Genomic DNA, 12,805 nt, shown 5'->3' on the forward strand with positions numbered 1-12,805 from the left:
CCAAGTGCCTCCTGCAAACTGACATCAGGAACCTGGCCTGGTGACTTTTGTTTCTCTGGGGAAAGGCCATCATTCTTCTCATGGGCCCGGTAAACCGGAGTGGCCGGCTGCCTGCTGAAATTCCGAACGGATCAGGATACCTCCCAGATGCAAGGTGCCCCCACAGGCAACTGTGGCTGGTTTGACAGTGCCAAGTGCCTCCAGCAAACTGACATCAGGAACCTGGCCTGGTGACTTTTGTTTCTCTGGGGAAAGGCCATGGTTCGTGTCCAGTGCCCGGTGGCCTGGAGTGGCCGGCTGCCTGCTGAAATTCCGCACGGATCAGGATACCTCCAGGATGCAAGGTGCCCCCACAGGCAACTGTGGCTGGTTTGACAGTGCCAAGTGCCTCCTGCAAACTGACATCAGGAACCTGGCCTGGTAACTTTTGTTTCTCTGGGAAAAGGCCATCATTCTTGTCCGGGGCACGGTGGCCTGGAGTCGCCGGCTGCCTACTGAAATTCCGAACGGGTCAGGATACCTCCCAGATGCAAGGTGCCCCCACAGGCAACTGTGGCTGGTTTGACAGTGCCAATTGCCTCCTCCAAACTGACATCAGGAACCTGGCCTGGTGACTTTTGTTTCTCTGGGGAAAGGCCATCATTCTTACCCGGGGACCGGTGGCCCAGTGGCCCGGTGTTGCCGGCTGCCTGCTGAAATTCCGCACGGATCAGGATACCTCCCAGATGCAAGGTGCCCCCAGAGGCAACTCTGGCTGGTTTGACAGTGCCAAGTACCTCCTGCAAACTAACATCAGGAAGCTGCCCTGGTGACTTTTGTTTCTCTGGGGAAAGGCCATGGTTCGTGTCCAGTGCCCGGTGGCCTGGAGTGGCCGGCTGCCTGCTGAAATTCCGCACGGATCAGGATACCTCCCAGATGCAAGGTGCCCCCAGAGGCAACTGTGGCTGGTTTGACAGTGCCAAGTGCCTCCTGCAAACTGACATCAGGAACCTGGCCTGGTGACTTTTGTTTCTCTGGGGAAAGGCCATCGTTCATATCCTGGACCCGTAGGCCCGGAGTGGCCGGCTGCCTGCTGAAATTCCGCACGGATCAGGATACCGTCTAAATGAAAGGTGCCGCCCGAGGCAACTGTGGCTGGTTTGACAGTGCCAAGTGCCTCCTGCAAACTGACATCAGGAACCAGGCCTGGTGACTTTTGTTTCTCTGGGGAAAGGCCATGGTTCATATCCAGTGCCCGGTGGCCTGGAGTGGCCGGCTGCCTGCAGAAATTGCGCACGGATCAGGATGCCTCCCAGACCGAAAGTACCACCACAGGCAACTGTGGCTGGTTTGACAGTGCCAAGTGCCTCCTGCAAACTGACATCAGGAACCTGGCCTGGTGACTTTTGTTTCTCTGGGGAAAGGCCATGGTTCGTGTCCAGTGCCCGGTGGCCTGGAGTGGCCGGCTGCCTGCTGAAATTCCGCACGGATCAGGATACTTCCCATATGAAAAATGCCCCCAGAGGCAACTGTGGCTGGTTTGACAGTGCCAAGTGCCTCCTGCAAACTGACATCAGGAACCTGGCCTGGTGACTTTTGTTTCTCTGGGAAAAGACCATCATTCTTGTCCCGGGCACGGTGACCCGGAGTGGCCGGCTGCCTGCAGAAATTCCGAATGGATCAGGATACGTCCCAGATGCAAGGTGCCCCCACAGGCAACTGTGGCTGGTTTGACAGTGCCAAGTGCCTCCTGCAAACTGACATCAGGAACCTGGCCTGGTGACTTTTGTTTCTCTGGGAAAAGGCCATGGTTCGTGTCCAGTGCCCGGTGGCCTGGAGTGGCCGGCTGCCTGCTGAAATTCCGCACGGATCAGGATTCTTCCCATATGAAAAATGCCCCCAGAGGCACCTGCAGCTGGTTTGACAGTGCCAAGTGCCTCCTCCAAACTGACATCAGGAACCTGGCCTGGTGACTTTTGTTTCTCACAGAAACGTCCATCGTTGGTGTCCAGGGTCCGGTGGCCAGGAGAGGACTGGTGCCTGCTGAAATTCCGAACATCCCAATATACCAGCCTGAAGCAAGGTGCCACCACCGGTAACTGTGGCTGGTTGGACAGTGCGAAGTTCCTTTTGAAAATGCACATCAGGGACCTGGCCTGGCGAGTTTTGTTTCTCTGGGAAACGGCCATAGTTCCTGGGCAGGTTCCGATGGACCGTAGCCGCAGGGTGCTTCTTAAAATTCCGAATATCTCAAGATACCTCCCAGAAGCAAGGCACCACCAGAGGCAAGTGTGGCTGGTTTGACAGTGCCAAGTGCCTCCTGCAAACAGACATCGGAAAGCTGGGCTGGTCACTTTGGTTTCTCTGGGGAAAGGCCACGATCCATGTCCAAGGCCCAGTGGCCCGGAGTGGCCGGCTGCCTGCTGAAATTCTGCACGGATCAGGATGCCTGCGAGACGGATGGTACCCCCAGAGGCACCTGTGGCTGGTTTGACAGTGCCAAGTGCCTCCTGCAAACTGACATCAGGAACCTGGCCTGGTGACTTTTGTTTCTCAGGGGAAAGGCCATCGTTCCTCTCTAGGGCCTTCCGGCCCGTATTGGCCGGCTGCCTGCTGAAATTCCGCACAGATCAGGATAGCTCCCAGATGAAAGGAGCCCCCACAGGCAACTGTGGCTGGTTTGACAGTGCCAAGTGCCTCCTGCAAAGTGACATCAGGAACCTGGCCTGGTGATTTTTGTTTCTCTTTGGAAAGGCCATTGTATGTGTCCAGGGCCTGGTGGCCCGTAGAGACAGGCCGCCTGCTGAAATTCCGAACGGATCAGGATACCTCCCAGACCGATAGTACCACCACAGGCAACTGTGGCTGGTTTGACAGTGCCAAGTGCCTCCTGCAAACTGACATCGGAACCTGGCCTGGTGACTTTTGTTTCTCTGGGGAAAGGCCATCGTTCATGTCCAGGGACCTGTGGCCCGGAGTGGCCGGCTGCCTGCTGAAATTCCGAACAGATCAGGATGCCGCCAAGATGCAAGGTGCCCCCACAGACACCTGTGGCTGGTTTGACAGTGCCACGTGCTTCCTGCAAACTGACATCAGGAACCTGGCCTGGTGACTTGTGTTTTCCGTTGCAAAGGACATTGTACGTGCCCAGGGCCTGTGGCCCGGAGTGGCCGGCCGCCTGCTGAAATTCCGAACGGATCAGGATACCTCCCAGACCGATAGTACCACCACAGGCAACTGTGGCTGGTTTGACAGTGCCAAGTGCCTCCTGCAAACTGACATCGGAACCTGTCCTGGTGACTTTTGTTGCGCTGGGGAAAGGCCCTCGATCGTGTCCAGTGCCCGCTGGCCCGGTGTGGCCGGCTGCCTGCTGAAATTCCGCACGCTTGAGGATACCTCCCAGATGCAATGTGCCCCCAGAGGCAACTGTGGCTGGTTTGACAGTGCCAAGTGCCTCCTGCAAACTGACATCAGGAACCTGGCCTGGTGACTTTTGTTTCTCTGGGGAAAGGCCATCATTCTTCTCATGGGCCCGGTAAACCGGAGTGGCCGGCTGCCTGCTGAAATTCCGAACGGATCAGGATACCTCCCAGATGCAAGGTGCCCCCACAGGCAACTGTGGCTGGTTTGACAGTGCCAAGTGCCTCCAGCAAACTGACATCAGGAACCTGGCCTGGTGACTTTTGTTTCTCTGGGGAAAGGCCATGGTTCGTGTCCAGTGCCCGGTGGCCTGGAGTGGCCGGCTGCCTGCTGAAATTCCGCACGGATCAGGATACCTCCAGGATGCAAGGTGCCCCCACAGGCAACTGTGGCTGGTTTGACAGTGCCAAGTGCCTCCTGCAAACTGACATCAGGAACCTGGCCTGCTAACTTTTGTTTCTCTGGGAAAAGGCCATCATTCTTGTCCGGGGCACGGTGGCCTGGAGTCGCCGGCTGCCTACTGAAATTCCGAACGGGTCAGGATACCTCCCAGATGCAAGGTGCCCCCACAGGCAACTGTGGCTGGTTTGACAGTGCCAATTGCCTCCTCCAAACTGACATCAGGAACCTGGCCTGGTGACTTTTGTTTCTCTGGGGAAAGGCCATCATTCTTACCCGGGGACCGGTGGCCCAGTGGCCCGGTGTTGCCGGCTGCCTGCTGAAATTCCGCACGGATCAGGATACCTCCCAGATGCAAGGTGCCCCCAGAGGCAACTCTGGCTGGTTTGACAGTGCCAAGTACCTCCTGCAAACTAACATCAGGAAGCTGCCCTGGTGTCTTTTGTTTCTCTGGGGAAAGGCCATGGTTCGTGTCCAGTGCCCGGTGGCCTGGAGTGGCCGGCTGCCTGCTGAAATTCCGCACGGATCAGGATACCTCCCAGATGCAAGGTGCCCCCAGAGGCAACTGTGGCTGGTTTGACAGTGCCAAGTGCCTCCTGCAAACTGACATCAGGAACCTGGCCTGGTGACTTTTGTTTCTCTGGGGAAAGGCCATCGTTCATATCCTGGACCCGTAGGCCCGGAGTGGCCGGCTGCCTGCTGAAATTCCGCACGGATCAGGATACCGTCTAAATGAAAGGTGCCGCCCGAGGCAACTGTGGCTGGTTTGACAGTGCCAAGTGCCTACTGCAAACTGACATCAGGAACCTGTCCTGGTAACTTTGGTTTCTCTGGGAAAAGGTCATGGTACATGTCTAGGGCCTGGTGGCCCGGAGTGGCCGGCTGCCTGCGGAAATTCCTCATGGACCAGGATGCCTCCCCGACCGAAAGTACCACCACAGGCAACTCTGGCTGGTTTGACAGTGCCAAGAGCCTCCTGCAAACTGACATCAGGAACCTGGCCTGGTGACTTTTGTTTCTCTGGGGAAAGGCCATGGTTCGTGTCCAGTGCCCGGTGGCCTGGAGTGGCCGGCTGCCTGCAGAAATTCCGCACGGATCAGGATGCCTCCCAGACCGAAAGTACCACCACAGGCAACTCTGGGTGGTTTGACAGTGCCAAGTGCCTCCTGCAAACTGACATCAGGAACCTGGCCTGGTGACTTTTGTTTCTCTGGGGAAAGGCCATGGTTCATATCCAGTGCCCGGTGGCCTGGAGTGGCCGGCTGCCTGCAGAAATTCCGCACGGATCAGGATGCCTCCCAGACCGAAAGTACCACCACAGGCAACTGTGGCTGGTTTGACAGTGCCAAGTGCCTCCTGCAAACTGACATCAGGAACCTGGCCTGGTAACTTTTGTTTCCCTGGGTAAAGGGCATGGTTCGTGTCCAGTGCCCGGTGGCCTGGAGTGGCCGGCTGCCTGCTGAAATTCCGCACGGATCAGGATACCTCCCAGATGCAAGGTGCCCCCACTTGCAACTGTGGGTGGTTTGACAGTGCCAAGTGCCTCCTGCAAACTGACATCAGGAACCTGGCCTGGTGACTTTTGTTTCTCTGGGGAAAGGCCATGGTTCGTGTCCAGTGCCCGGTGGCCTGGAGTGGCCGGCTGCCTGCTGAAATTCCGCACGGATCAGGATACCTCCAGGCTGCAAGGTGCCCCCACAGGCATCTGCAGCTGGTTTGACAGTGCCAAGTGCCTCCAGCAAACTGACATCAGGAACCTGGCCTGGTAACTTTTGTTTCCCTGGGAAAAGGCCATCATTCTTCTCATGGGCCCGGTAAACCGGAGTGGCCGGCTGCCTGCTGAAATTCCGCACGGATCAGGATACCTCCAGGATGCAAGGTGCCCCCACAGGCAACTGTGGCTGGTTTGACAGTGCCAAGTGCCTCCAGCAAACTGACATCAGGAACCTGGCCTGGTGACTTTTGTTTCTCTGGGGAAAGGCCATGGTTCGTGTCCAGTGCCCGGTGGCCTGGAGTGGCCGGCTGCCTGCTGAAATTCCGCACGGATCAGGATACCTCCAGGCTGCAAGGTGCCCCCACAGGCAACTGTGGCCTGTTTGACAGTGCCAAGTGCCTCCTGCAAACTGACATCAGGAACCTGGCCTGGTAACTTTTGTTTCTCTGGGAAAAGGCCATCATTTTTGTCCGGGGCACGGTGGCCTGGAGTCGCCGGCTGCCTACTGAAATTCCGCACGGATCAGGATACCTTCCAGATGCAAGGTGCCCCCACAGGCGACTGTGGCTGGTTTGACAGTGCCAAGTGCCTCCAGCAAACTGACATCAGGAAGCTACCCTGGTGACTTTTGTTTCTCTGGGGAAAGGCCATGGTTCGTATCCAGTGCCCGGTGGCCTGGAGTGGCCGGCTGCCTGCTGAAATTCCGAACGGATCAGGATACCTCCAGGACGCAAGGTGCCCCCACTAGCACCTGTGGCTAGTTTGACAGTGTCAAGTGCCTCCTCCAAACTGACATCAGGAACCTGGCCTGGTTAGTTTTGTTTCTCTGGGGAAAGGCCATCATTCTTGCCCGGGGACCGGTGGCCCAGTGGCCCGGTGTTGCCGGCTGCCTGATGAAATTCCGAATGGATCAGGATACCTCCCAGATGCAAGGTGCCCCCAGAGGCAACTCTGGCTGGTTTGACAGTGCCAAGTACCTCCAGCAAACTGACATCAGGAACCTGGCTTGGTGACTTTTGTTTCTCTGGGGAAAGGCCATGGTTCGTGTCCAGTGCCCGGTGGCCTGGAGTGGCCGGCTGCCTGCTGAAATTCCGCACAGATCAGGATACCTCCAGGATGCAAGGTGCCCCCACAGGCATCTGCAGCTGGTTTGACAGTGCCAAGTGCCTCCTGCAAACTGACATCAGGAACCTGGCCTGGTGACTTTTGTTTCTCTGGGGAAAGGCCATCGTTCATATCCTGGACCCGTAGGCCCGGACTGGCTGGCTGCCTGCTGAAATTCCGCACGGATCAGGATACCGTCTAAATGAAAGGTGCCGCCCGAGGCAACTGTGGCTGGTTTGACAGTGCCAAGTGCCTACTGCAAACTGACATCAGGAACCTGTCCTGGTAACTTTGGTTTCTCTGGGAAAAGGTCATCGTACATGTCTAGGGCCTGGTGGCCCGGAGTGGCCGGCTGCCTGCGGAAATTCCTCATGGACCAGGATGCCTCCCCGACCGAAAGTACCACCACAGGCAACTCTGGCTGGTTTGACAGTGCCAAGAGCCTCCAGCAAACTGACATCAGGAACCTGGCCTGGTGACTTTTGTTTCTCTGGGGAAAGGCCATGGTTCATATCCAGTGCCCGGTGGCCTGGAGTGGCCGGCTGCCTGCAGAAATTCCTCACGGATCAGGATGCCTCCCAGACCGAAAGTACCACCACAGGCAACTGTGGCTGGTTTGACAGTGCCAAGTGCCTCCTGCAAACTGACATCAGGAACCTGGCCTGGTGACTTTTGTTTCTCTGGGGAAAGGCCATGGTTCGTGTCCAGTGCCCGGTGGCCTGGAGTGGCCGGCTTCCTTGTGAAATTCCGCACGGATCAGGATACTTCCCATATGAAAAATGCCCCCAGAGGCAACTGTGGCTGGTTTGACAGTGCCAAGTGCCTCCTGCAAACTGACATCAGGAACCTGGCCTGGTGACTTTTGTTTCTCTGGGAAAAGACCATCATTCTTGTCCGGGGCACGGTGACCCGGAGTGGCCGGCTGCCTGCTGAAATTCCGAACGGATCAGGATACCTCCAGGATGCAAGGTGCCCCCACAGGCAACTGTGGCTGGTTTGACAGTGCCAAGTGCCTCCTGCAAACTGACATCAGGAACCTGGCCTGCTTAGTTTTGTTTCTCTGGGAAAAGGCCATCATTCTTGCCCGGGGACCGGTGGTCCAGTGGCCCGGTGCTGCCGGCTGCCTGCTGAAAATCCGAATGGATCAGGATACCTCCCAGATGCAAGGTGCCCCCAGCGGCAACTCTGGCTGGTTTGACAGTGCCAAGTACCTCCTGCAAACAGACATCAGGAACCTGGCCTGGTGACTTTTGTTTCTCTGGGGAAAGGCCATGGTTCGTGTCCAGTGCCCGGTGGCCTGGAGTGGCCGGCTGCCTGCAGAAATTCCGCACGGATCAGGATGCCTCCCAGACCGAAAGTACCACCACAGGCAACTGTGGCTGGTTTGACAGTGCCAAGTGCCTCCTGCAAACTGACATCAGGAACCTGGCCTGGTGACTTTTGTTTCTCTGGGGAAAGGCCATGGTTCATATCCAGTGCCCGGTGGCCTGGAGTGGCCGGCTGCCTGCAGAAATTCCGCACGGATCAGGATGCCTCCCAGACCGAAAGTACCACCACAGGCAACTGTGGCTGGTTTGACAGTGCCAAGTGCCTCCTGCAAACTGACATCAGGAACCTGGCCTGGTAACTTTTGTTTCCCTGGGAAAAGGCCATGGTTCGTGTCCAGTGCCCGGTGGCCTGGAGTGGCCGGCTGCCTGCTGAAATTCTGAACGGATCAGGATACCTCCCAGATGCAAGGTGCCCCCACTTGCAACTGTGGGTGGTTTGACAGTGCCAAGTGCCTCCTGCAAACTGACATCAGGAACCTGGCCTGGTGACTTTTGTTTCTCTGGGGAAAGGCCATGGTTTGTGTCCAGTTCCCGGTGGCCTGGAGTGGCCGGCTCCCTGCTGAAATTCCGAATGGATCAAGATACCTCCCAGATGCAAGGTGCCCCCACAGGCGACTGTGGCTGGTTTGACAGTGCCAAGTGCCTCCAGCAAACTGACATCAGGAACCTGGCCTGGTTAGTTTTGTTTCTCTGGGGAAAGGCCATCATTCTTCTCATGGGCCCGGTAAACCGGAGTGGCCGGCTGCCTGCTGAAATTCCACAGGGATCAGGATACCTCCCAGATGCAAGGTGCCCCCACTTGCAACTGTGGGTGGTTTGACAGTGCCAAGTGCCTCCTGCAAACTGACATCAGGAACCTGGCCTGGTGACTTTTGTTTCTCTGGGGAAAGGCCATGGTTCGTGTCCAGTGCCCGGTGGCCTGGAGTGGCCGGCTGCCTGCTGAAATTCTGAAAGGATCAGGATACCTCCCAGATGCAAGGTGCCCCCACTTGCAACTGTGGCTGGTTTGACAGTGCCAAGTGCCTCCTGCAAACTGACATCAGGAACCTGGCCTGGTGACTTTTGTTTCTCTGGGGAAAGGCCATGGTTCGTGTCCAGTTCCCGGTGGCCTGGAGTGGCCGGATCCCTGCTGAAATTCCGAATGGATCAAGATACCTCCCGGATGCAAGGTGCCCCCACAGGCGACTGTGGCTGGTTTGACAGTGCCAAGTGCCTCCAGCAAACTGACATCAGGAACCTGGCCTGGTGACTTTTGTTTCTCTGGGGAAAGGCCATGGTTCGTGTCCAGTGCCCGGTGGCCTGGAGTGGCCGGCTGCCTGCTGAAATTCCGCACGGATCAGGATACCTCCAGGCTGCAAGGTGCCCCCACAGGCAACTGTGGCTGGTTTGACAGTGCCAAGTGCCTCCTGCAAACTGACATCAGGAACCTGGCCTGCTAACTTTTGTTTCTCTGGGAAAAGGCCATCATTCTTGTCCGGGGCACGGTGGCCTGGAGTGGCCGGCTGCCTACTGAAATTCTGAACGGATCAGGATACCTCCCAGATGCAAGGTGCCCCCAGAGGCAACTGTGGGTGGTTTGACAGTGCCAAGTGCCTCCTGCAAACTGACATCAGGAACCTGGCCTGGTGACTTTTGTTTCTCTGGGGAAAGGCCATCGTTCATATCCTGGACCCGTAGGCCCGGACTGGCTGGCTGCCTGCTGAAATTCCGCACGGATCAGGATACCGTCTAAATGAAAGGTGCCGCCCGAGGCAACTGTGGCTGGTTTGACAGTGCCAAGTGCCTACTGCAAACTGACATCAGGAACCTGTCCTGGTAACTTTGGTTTCTCTGGGAAAAGGTAATCGTACATGTCTAGGGCCTGGTGTCCCGGAGTGGCCGGCTGCCTGCTGAAATTCCTCATGGACCAGGATGCCTCTCCGACCGAAAGTACCACCACAGGCAACTGTGGCTGGTTTGACAGTGCCAAGAGCCTCCTGCAAACTGACATCAGGAACCTGGCCTGGTGACTTTTGTTTCTCTGGGGAAAGGCCATGGTTCGTGTCCAGTGCCCGGTGGCCTGGAGTGGCCAGCTGCCTGCTGAAATTCCGCACGGATCAGGATACCTCCAGGATGCAAGGTGCCCCCACAGGCAACTGTGGCTGGCTTGACAGTGCCAAGTGCCTCCTGCAAACTGACATCAGGAACCTGGCCTGGTGACTTTTGTTTCTCTGGGGAAAGGCCATTGTAGGTGTCCAGGGCCTGGAGGCCCGGAGTGGCCGGCTGCCTGCTGAAATTCCGCACGGATCAGGATACCTCCCAGACCGAAAGTACCACCACAGGCAACTGTGGCTGGTTTGACAGTGCCAAGTGCTTCCTGCAAACTGACATCAGGAACCAGGCCTGGTGACTTTTGTTTCTCTGGGGAAAGGCCATGGTTCGTGTCCAGTGCCCGGTGGCCTGGAGTGGCCGGCTGCCTGCTGAAATTCCGCACGGATCAGGATACTTCCCATATGAAAAATGCCCCCAGAGGCAACTGTGGGTGGTTTGACAGTGCCAAGTGCCTCCTGCAAAGTGACATCAGGAACCTGGCCTGGTGATTTTTGTTTCTCTTTGGAAAGGCCATTGTATGTGTCCAGGGCCTGGTGGCCCGTAGAGACAGGCCGCCTGCTGAAATTCCGAACGGATCAGGATACCTCCCAGACCGAAAGTACCACCACAGGCAACTCTGGCTGGTTTGACAGTGCCAAGAGCCTCCAGCAAACTGACATCAGGAACCTGGCCTGGTGACTTTTGTTTCTCTGGGGAAAGGCCATGGTTCATATCCAGTGCCCGGTGGCCTGGAGTGGCCGGCTGCCTGCAGAAATTCCTCACGGATCAGGATGCCTCCCAGACCGAAAGTACCACCACAGGCAACTGTGGCTGGTTTGACAGTGCCAAGTGCCTCCTGCAAACTGACATCAGGAACCTGGCCTGGTGACTTTTGTTTCTCTGGGGAAAGGCCATGGTTCGTGTCCAGTGCCCGGTGGCCTGGAGTGGCCGGCTTCCTTGTGAAATTCCGCACGGATCAGGATACTTCCCATATGAAAAATGCCCCCAGAGGCAACTGTGGCTGGTTTGACAGTGCCAAGTGCCTCCTGCAAACTGACATCAGGAACCTGGCCTGGTGACTTTTGTTTCTCTGGGAAAAGACCATCATTCTTGTCCGGGGCACGGTGACCCGGAGTGGCCGGCTGCCTGCTGAAATTCCGAACGGATCAGGATACCTCCAGGATGCAAGGTGCCCCCACAGGCAACTGTGGCTGGTTTGACAGTGCCAAGTGCCTCCTGCAAACTGACATCAGGAACCTGGCCTGCTTAGTTTTGTTTCTCTGGGAAAAGGCCATCATTCTTGCCCGGGGACCGGTGGTCCAGTGGCCCGGTGCTGCCGGCTGCCTGATGAAAATCCGAATGGATCAGGATACCTCCCAGATGCAAGGTGCCCCCAGCGGCAACTCTGGCTGGTTTGACAGTGCCAAGTACCTCCTGCAAACAGACATCAGGAACCTGGCCTGGTGACTTTTGTTTCTCTGGGGAAAGGCCATGGTTCGTGTCCAGTGCCCGGTGGCCTGGAGTGGCCGGCTGCCTGCAGAAATTCCGCACGGATCAGGATGCCTCCCAGACCGAAAGTACCACCACAGGCAACTGTGGCTGGTTTGACAGTGCCAAGTGCCTCCTGCAAACTGACATCAGGAACCTGGCCTGGTGACTTTTGTTTCTCTGGGGAAAGGCCATGGTTCATATCCAGTGCCCGGTGGCCTGGAGTGGCCGGCTGCCTGCAGAAATTCCGCACGGATCAGGATGCCTCCCAGACCGAAAGTACCACCACAGGCAACTGTGGCTGGTTTGACAGTGCCAAGTGCCTCCTGCAAACTGACATCAGGAACCTGGCCTGGTAACTTTTGTTTCCCTGGGAAAAGGCCATGGTTCGTGTCCAGTGCCCGGTGGCCTGGAGTGGCCGGCTGCCTGCTGAAATTCTGAACGGATCAGGATACCTCCCAGATGCAAGGTGCCCCCACTTGCAACTGTGGGTGGTTTGACAGTGCCAAGTGCCTCCTGCAAACTGACATCAGGAACCTGGCCTGGTGACTTTTGTTTCTCTGGGGAAAGGCCATGGTTTGTGTCCAGTTCCCGGTGGCCTGGAGTGGCCGGCTCCCTGCTGAAATTCCGAATGGATCAAGATACCTCCCAGATGCAAGGTGCCCCCACAGGCGACTGTGGCTGGTTTGACAGTGCCAAGTGCCTCCAGCAAACTGACATCAGGAACCTGGCCTGGTTAGTTTTGTTTCTCTGGGGAAAGGCCATCATTCTTCTCATGGGCCCGGTAAACCGGAGTGGCCGGCTGCCTGCTGAAATTCCACAGGGATCAGGATACCTCCCAGATGCAAGGTGCCCCCACTTGCAACTGTGGGTGGTTTGACAGTGCCAAGTGCCTCCTGCAAACTGACATCAGGAACCTGGCCTGGTGACTTTTGTTTCTCTGGGGAAAGGCCATGGTTCGTGTCCAGTGCCCGGTGGCCTGGAGTGGCCGGCTGCCTGCTGAAATTCTGAAAGGATCAGGATACCTCCCAGATGCAAGGTGCCCCCACTTGCAACTGTGGCTGGTTTGACAGTGCCAAGTGCCTCCTGCAAACTGACATCAGGAACCTGGCCTGGTGACTTTTGTTTCTCTGGGGAAAGGCCATGGTTCGTGTCCAGTTCCCGGTGGCCTGGAGTGGCCGGATCCCTGCTGAAATTCCGAATGGATCAAGATACCTCCCGGATGCAAGGTGCCCCCACAGGCGACTGTGGCTGGTTTGACAGTGCCAAGTGCCTCCAGCAAACTGACATCAGGAACCTGGCC

The sequence above is a fragment of the Passer domesticus genome, chromosome 5 (genome assembly GCF_036417665.1).
Source record: "Passer domesticus isolate bPasDom1 chromosome 5, bPasDom1.hap1, whole genome shotgun sequence".
Lineage (NCBI taxonomy): Eukaryota > Metazoa > Chordata > Aves > Passeriformes > Passeridae > Passer > Passer domesticus.